Source organism: Salvelinus namaycush, chromosome 26 (assembly GCF_016432855.1).
Source record: "Salvelinus namaycush isolate Seneca chromosome 26, SaNama_1.0, whole genome shotgun sequence".
NCBI classification, from domain to species: domain Eukaryota; kingdom Metazoa; phylum Chordata; class Actinopteri; order Salmoniformes; family Salmonidae; genus Salvelinus; species Salvelinus namaycush.
This window is the reverse complement of record NC_052332.1, coordinates 31,639,959-31,648,456: the sequence shown is the minus strand read 5'-3', so window position 1 is coordinate 31,648,456 and position 8,498 is coordinate 31,639,959. Positions and strand designations below refer to the sequence as shown.

The window sequence follows — 8,498 nt, the reverse complement described above, 5'->3', positions numbered from 1 at the left end:
ACAACCATTTCATTACTTTACTTATAATGGTTTGGGATGGATTGAGACCATTAAGGACCATCCCATGACGTCCTGACGACTGGTAGAACCAATGTTTTGAGAAATTCTTAAACATCCTAACATTGTCCTCACCCTTAGGGAAAAACCACATGAATTTCATGCAATCAAATGTTTTCACATGTGAAATGTCACGTGATGTGTTCCAAAAACCCGTTTTCACATCTGAAATGCCACATGATGTGTTCTGAAACTAAATCATGTGATTTTCCACATGTAAAATCATGTGGTTTTTCCGTAAGGGGGATGCCAGCGATCTGAATTTCCTGCTACACCACCTGGTCTGTGGCCATGACAGAGATTGGACACAAATTTATTGTCAAGAATACATTTCTAAAAGTTGCCTAGAATCAGGTCAATAATTATGTGATTATCTGAAAACACCAACAAAAAAGTAGCAGTGCTCAGTACACTTGACATTAAGTGATCACAAATGCTCTCTAGAATTGAACTTGCAACCTTTTGGTCTGGAGTGCATTAATGTCTCAGAAGTGCCACCAGATACTTATTTGATACCAAGAACACATATCCACACACTCTCAAAAATTAGAGTACGGTTACAGTACAGTGTTTTTCCTTGGTTTGTCAGGGAAGTGACTATTACAACGACAGTGACCAGCTATAAATGAAATAGTGAACGGCTCTTTGGTATAACATGCACTTATTACAGTCAGCCTTTAACAAGGCTGGAGAACTGACACTCTACAACCTTATTGTTTATGAACAGAATACAATTGAGCACATTCACTGGGGTGGCATCCCCTCTCTTGGGAGACCAAAAAGAGCTACAAGTAGCTGAAAGCCACACCTTCAATATTCTGATAGGCTGCAAACTGCTACGGTATGCTGCTAATTAGCAAGTAATGTTGCATGCTATCAACAGAAGACTCAGGGAAGGCACAGTAGGTTACCTGCATGTATTGCTAGAGTCAGCAAGACACCTGTAGGTTAAAACCTCTTTGGGCTTGGGGGCGCTATTTTCACGTTCGGATGAAAGCGTGCCCAGAGTAAACTGCCTGCTACTCAGGCCCAGAAGCTAAGATATGCATATTATTAGTAGATTTGGATGGAAAACACTCTGAAGTTTCTAAAACTGTTTGAATGATGTCTGTGAGTATAACAGAACTCATATGGCAGGCAGAAACCTGAGAAACAATCCAACTAGGAAGTGGGAAATCTAAGGTTTGTAGGTTTTCAAGTCTTTGCCTATCCAAGATAGTGTAAATTTGGTCCGATTGCACTTCCTAAGGCTTTCACTAGATGTCAACAGTCTTTAGAACCTTGTTTCAGGCTTCAACTGTGAAGGGGGAGCGAATAAGAGCTGTTTGACTAAGGGGTCTGGCAGAATGCCATGAGCTAAGTCAGGCGCGCGGCCGTGAGAGCGAGTTCTGTTCCTTTTCATTTCTAAAGACAAAGGAATTGTCCGGTTGAAACATTATTGAAGATTTATGATAAAAACATCCTAAAGATTGATTCTATACATCGTTTGACATGTTTCTACGAACTGTAATGGAACTGTTTTGACTTTTCGTCTGGACTTTCCCGCGCCTTGTGAATTTCGATTGGTGAACTAAACGCGCTAACAAAAAGGAGGTATTTGGACATAAAGATGAACTTTATCGAACAAAACAAAAATGTATTGTGGAACTGGGATTCCTGGGAGTGCATTTCGATGAAGATCATCAAATGTAAGTGAATATTTATAATGCTATTTCTGACTTTTGTTGACTCCACAACATGGCGGGTATCTGTAAGGCTTGTTTTGGGGCCTGCGTGCTGTACTCAGATTATTGCATGGTGTGCTTTTGCCATAAAGCTTTTTTGAAATCAGACACAGCGGTTGCATTAAGGAGAAGTGTATCTGATGAAGATCATCAAAGGTTAGTGATTAATTTTCTCTCTATTTCTGCTTTTTGTGACTCCTCTCTTTGGCTGGAAAAATGGCTGTGTTTTTCTGTGACTTGGCGCTGACCTAACATAATCGCATGGTATGCTTTCGTCGTAAAGCCTTTTTGAAATCGGACACTTTGGTTGGATTGACAACAAGTTTATCTTTACAATGGTGTATAATACTTGTATGTTTGAGGAATTTTAATTATGAGATTTCTGTTGTTTGAATTTGGCACCCTGCACTTTCACTGGCTGTTGTCAAATCAATCCCGTTAACGGGATTTGAGCCCTAAGACGTTTAATGGCAAACGTTTTGCCAGTAAGTTATTGTGAATTGTACAATAACTTACTGACAAATGATTTCCAGTTAAGAAATGACAAATTCACAGCAACAAGTTGCCATTAAATTACTGGAAAATGTACAATGACCTCTTTGCATTGCCACTCATCAGTAACACATACATTTGCAGAACAGACAGTGTCAAAGGAGATGCTCAATTTGCATTGGCATAACCATCAAACACTTAAACTGCTACAACACTTCCACTGACTGTTGGCACAAATACACATGTATTTGACCTCTCCCCCAACTATGCTAATGAGCCCCACCAGTACATTGCCATCACCTATCAAAGTGCTGTGATGAACATACCTTATTTTCTAAATATTGTCTAGAAAAATGTCCCATTATACCTACAAGGTACCGAACTGTACCATGTGAGCTCATATGAATTTGTTCTTAACTGACTTGACTAGTTAAATAAAGGTTACATAAAAATAAATACAAATAAATATGTGTACCTGTGAAGTGTACCTTTGACTTTTTTGTACCCCAGGGAACAACACTGTACCCTAACCACACCCTGATTTTTGGAGTGTCTTAATACATGTTCCCGAGCAATGAGTACAAACCTGCTGGCACTGCAGAACCATTGATGCGCTCAATCAAGAGGTTGCAAGTTCAAATCCCCAAGCTTTCATGTATACTCTGTGTCAAGTTTCCTTGAGCACTGCTAGTTTTACGTTAACGTAACGTTGGTGGCAATTGTTTACTTGATTCTGGGCAGTTTTTAGCAAAAGGCAGGAATGTATTCTTGCCAATAAGTCTGGAGCCATATCTCTTTAATACTCAGAGACCTGTTGTCACATGTGCTCATCATGGCCGCGGGAAGATGTTTTGGGTTGGGGTGCTGTCGAAGGTGGGGGGGGGGGATTGTCAGGGGGATTATTTTACACGCAACCCCATAAAATCAAGTGATCAAATGAGATCCCACAAGATCACGTTTTCATGTTATCGCTTAAAATTCATGTGTTTTTTCAGTGATAGGTAGATTCCTACAGCTGAGTGAGAGGTTTCTCCCAGCTCCCTCCTAAACCAGAGAGGTGTTAACATGGTCATACCTCCTCTCTCCATGAAGAGGTGTCTGGTTCATGGGACATGTGCACAGGACGTAGACCACCACTCCAACATTACCCAGCGGGTTGTTGACACACTGAACCTGCAAACAGTCAAGAAGTCACAGGGACGCACAGTATTATACAGAGCCCATGATCACACGGAACTCCCTTCCATCTCCAATTACTAAAGCAAATTACCTTTAAAAAACATAGAAAACAACATCTCATTGCACAATAGGGACTGTGAAATGACACACAAAAGCTGCTGTTCGGCAAAAGCTAATGGGGATACGAATGAACCACCTAGTAAAGCTATAAGTGGGGAAATATATGAATGTGTGATAATGCCTTTATTTTTTTTTTATCTTAGACCAGGGGAATGGATGGAAAATATAATGAAACAATGTGTTTCTTACAGTAGGCTGTATATGTATGGGACAGGCCCACTAGTTGTAGACCATCACTCCAGGCACACCCAGATTGTTGTCAACACACCAAGAAAATATTAATTTGGGAGGGCTTATATTTGTCCTGTTACACAGTTGTGTGTAATGGAATTGTGTTTCTTGCATATCACAACTCCCCCTTAGACATCTGCAGGAGTGGGGCCACCATTGTCCAACGCCCCTGAAGCAATTGGAGTTAAGGATCTTGCTCAAGGGCACTGCCACAGATTTATTCACCTTGTCGTTTCAGAGATTCAAACCAGAGGCCTTTCAGTTATTGGCCAACGCTCTAACCTTGAGGCTACCTGCCACATTATGTTAAAGACACAGGAGAGGACAGTTTCTTTGGTTATAGGTGTATACCATAAGGTAGTCTTTCATAGGTTAACATACTATTGTAACGGCTGTCGTAGTCGTTCTCCTCCTCAGACGAGGAGGAGCATGGATCGGACCAAGATGCGGATTGGTAAGTATTCATATTTTAATGGGAAAACAACAAACACTACAAAATACAACAAACGTGACTAACCTGAAACAGTCCTGTGTGGCCCAAACACTGACACAGGAACAAACACCCACAAAACACAAGTGAAACCCTGGCTGCCTTAGTATGATTCTCAATCAGGGACAACGATTCACAGCTGTCTCTGATTGAGAATCATACCAGGCCGAACACAAAATCCCAACATAGAAAATCAAACCTAGACCAACCCACCCAACTCACGCCCTGACCAACTAAAACAAATACATGACAAAGGAAAACAGGTCAGGAACGTGACAACTATGGAATAAACAGTAGTTGATGCTGGATTGTAAACAATGTGGCAAAAAAAATCCTGAAGTAATCAAGGCACTCTCATATAGTGGAAAATTTTTAAAGCGTTTATCATTTACGGCGTATGCATTGCAAGAATTTAAAAAACACAATCGTCACCCTGATGAAGGCCTTTGTAGCCACAATGCGTAAGTACGTTTTCTATTCATGCTGTGCATTATTTTACCTTGACAACAGTACTGCATAGATGTGCAATCTTGGACCAAGGAAATGGACAAAAAGATGTTTGAACAAACTCAAAATACAATTAAAACATTTGCTTCTTACTTTAGGCAGTATGTTTCTAGGAAATGTCAGTTCATCATACACCACCATTACAGAAGCAACCACACTCTAAAAAATGCTGAGTTAAAAAGTTCACAAAAATGTAAATGTATGTGAAAATTAACAACTGCAAAGCACACTGCATATTTTAATTTGCCTTGTTTTGGGCCGGAGCTCATTAGAATAACACCCAGCATGCTTTGCAATTGTTCATTTTCACATATACAGTTAGTTCATTTAGCAGAAGCTCTCATCACACCATATGGTCATCAGACTTTTGATACCAATGTAGGGCGAAAGAGGGTAACAAAATTGTGAACTGCTATAAAGAAATGGTATAGAAAAGTATTTTATATTTTGAATATACAAATGACAACTTTTGAAAGTATCTTGTTACAAAATACATTGGAGTGTAGTTCAGCCCAGTGTAATGCAAAATACATTGGAGTGTAGTTCAGCCCAGTGTAATGCAAAATACATTGGAGTGTAGTTCAGCCCAGTGTACTGCAAAATACATTGGAGTGTAGTTCAGCCCAGTGTAATGCTAAATACATTGGAGTGTAGTTCAGCACAGCGTAATGCTAAATACATTGGAGTGTTAGTTCAGCCCAGTGTAATGCTAAATACATTGGAGTGTTAGTTCAGCCCAGTGTAATGCTAAATACATTGGAGTGTTAGTTCAGCCCAGTGTAATGCTAAATACATTGGAGTGTTAGTTCAGCCCAGTGTAATGCAAAATACATTGGAGTGTTAGTTCAGCCCAGTGTAATGCAAAATACATTGGAGTGTTAGTTCAGCCCAGTGTAATGCTAAATACATTGGAGTGTTAGTTCAGCCCAGTGTAATGCTAAATACATTGGAGTGTTAGTTCAGCCCAGTGTAATGCAAAATACAAAATACAACAAAAATCTCTGGCTCTGGCAATGGGTTGTGACCCAACTGCTGGGTGAAAATAACCCAACATGTGTTGAAAACAAATGTAGTCATTTTTAACCCAGCATATTTTAGAGTGCCGAGGGTCCGCGATTAATAAACCAAAAGCATTTTGATGCATTAGTTGTCACAATTTTCTACTTAAAATGCATTTATTTTACACACCACCCTTAAGATGGACCCTAGAAAACTATCTGCATCAGTCAAGTGAGGTGACTCAGCTAGCTCCCAACTGAAATATCTACAAATGATCTTTGTAGATAATAAGTTATGACATTAATAGGTGATGGTAAATAAACACAATAATTACAATAACAATGTGTTTCTTACAGGAGGCTGTGTTTCCTCAGAGGGTCCCACGTTGACTCCAGGATCAGCCCTTGGGTGGTCACGATGCCTGCTCTGTAAAACAACACAACACGGTCAATGCTGAGGAAAGAAATGTATGAATATGGACTATTTCTTTGGTATATACACAGGAAGCATTGCACAGCTGTGGGTCTTTTCTGTGCCTTGAGATGATAACAGGACATTATGAACATGCCAAACATTATGAACAGCCTGCAGGTATAATACTTTATAACTTGTCTTGAGTCAAGTCAAGTACATATGACAAGTAAACTTGACTCATGACATGTCTTACAATGCATTATAAGTGCATGATAAAGCGTTATACCTGCAGGCTATAACGTGTTCCTCAAAGAACAACCTACACAAAAAAAGTACTGTTTGTTTGGTTGACCTAACTGCTGGGTTGCAGGTGTTGGGTCACTTATTTGGGTTGGTTTCCTTAAAAAGAGCAAGGTTGTGTTGTTAATGCTTGGTTATTGGTGCTGGGTTATTACGATATATCCCAGCAGGTCAGATCAGAAGACTGAAGGTTGTATTCACTTTGACCCTGCCCTTTGGTTTCTGCAGGGGTTTGCTATGACATTGACCCTACAAAACAACAGTCAACAATTTGATTGTAACTTTACATGAAGACTGTGGAATCTAACAGACAATGAGGAACCATTCTTCCTGGTACAAATAACGCCATGGAAAAAATAAAACCTGCTGTTTTCTTAAAGACACAATCTATTGTACTGATACACGATCAGATAAACTTTTGTCATTGTTCATCTGTAGAACATAGAAGTCATACTTCTGAGATACATAGTGAAGATATTCTACCCTGGATGCTATATCGAAAAATCACAGGATAAGTAAACTAGGTAAGGCTAGCATGCTAACACAAGTAGCATAGGCTAAACACATCCGTATCTATTGATCTAGTGTTTAACATACTGTACATACTTGCGTGTTAAGGCAAAAGCTACCAAACAGTGCTACATGAATAAATATATCAATAATTTTAGGTACAATTAACAATACCATAGTTTTATCTTCGGGACTGAAAAATGCCACGTGCACTCGATGGAGCAAATCCGTAAAAGAAGGAAGCCGCGATATGTCGATTCCAAATTTTTTTGTGAAACACAAGCGACACCTGTGGTCCGGAGTCAAAGGTGTTGTGTAGGGTTTATCATCTGTGTGTTGTACGTAACTTCTGAAGTACAATCTTATTTTACCTTTATTTAACAAATGTTTGCTTTCACCTTTTCAACAAAGTTAGTGCTGTTGAAAACCTAATCCTGTGTTTTCCCCTAAGTCATAATTTTTATAATTTTTTCAAGATGTTAATAGTTGGCTATGTGTTGTAAACCAGTAATTAAGAAGTACTTTTGTGTAGTACTTAAAATAAATCAAAAGAACTTATTAAGTATAAAATTAAGTTACCTTTTTCCATCTTGTGGACAAAACACCAGTTGATCAGATTTGATGGGTAATCTTTCTTAGAGGGGCCAATGTGTTGGGTCATGTTTCCAGAAAATCCTTGGTAATGTTCAAAAAGAAATCTACACACTAAAATATTAAATCAATATATTACAAAAACAAAGCTTCAAAAAATACATGTACATCCGTGACTGTTCACATCAGGGAAAGTGAAGGTGAAAGTGAAGAATTCATATATTCATATTCAAAATATATTCAAAAGCTATCCATTGTTCAAAAGCCACTCCTACCACAATGAACCTATCTAACAAGTACTGCACCCGGTGTGGCAGCTCAATCAGAATTAGTTGGGTAACATAGATAAGATGTTTTATTTGCAAAATATGCTTATGTGAGATACTTGTCATTAGAATGTTTCCCTTTGGACTATAGGGTTGGCAGTTGCACGTATCCCTTCTCAGCTAGGGCTCAGTCACTTGGGGCCCAGATAGGGGAGAGGTCAGGCTTGTCTTCATATGTGAATGTATCTGTAAAACCATCTGGTGCTATGCAGAATATCAGAAGGGGAGGAGGACAGAATGAAACATTGTCTTCTTATGTGAATGTGTCTTTACCTATTTTTAAACCATGTGAAGGGATGGCGTGATTAATGGGGAACCAGTTAGTTGTCTCCACAATGTCTGTACGCCAGTCACTCCCTCCTTTTCCCATTGGGGGGAGGAGTATGGCAGTGTCTGGAACCATTGTATGTCCCCTCTGATGTTGCACTTATCTTGAGATAGTATATGACCTTGAGGCTCACTCTCCTCAGTAAGCTTGTCCAGGAGTGGGGTGTACTTGAGAGGGGGGTATCTAGAGTTGACAATTGATATATGCCATTGGATGAGTTGGTGTTTTTG

General features: G+C 39.4%; 1 long non-coding RNA gene across 1 annotated transcript; it reads right to left on the bottom strand.

The window, feature by feature from the left end:
- Window positions 1-3,350: 3,350 nt before the first annotated feature.
- LOC120021258 lies at window positions 3,351-7,252 on the bottom strand. Its single transcript, XR_005472487.1, has 3 exons — window positions 7,198-7,252; window positions 6,154-6,225; window positions 3,351-3,446 (listed from the first exon to the last, which is right to left on the bottom strand). It is a non-coding gene; the product is annotated as an uncharacterized LOC120021258 (long non-coding RNA).
- Window positions 7,253-8,498: the final 1,246 nt, after the last annotated feature.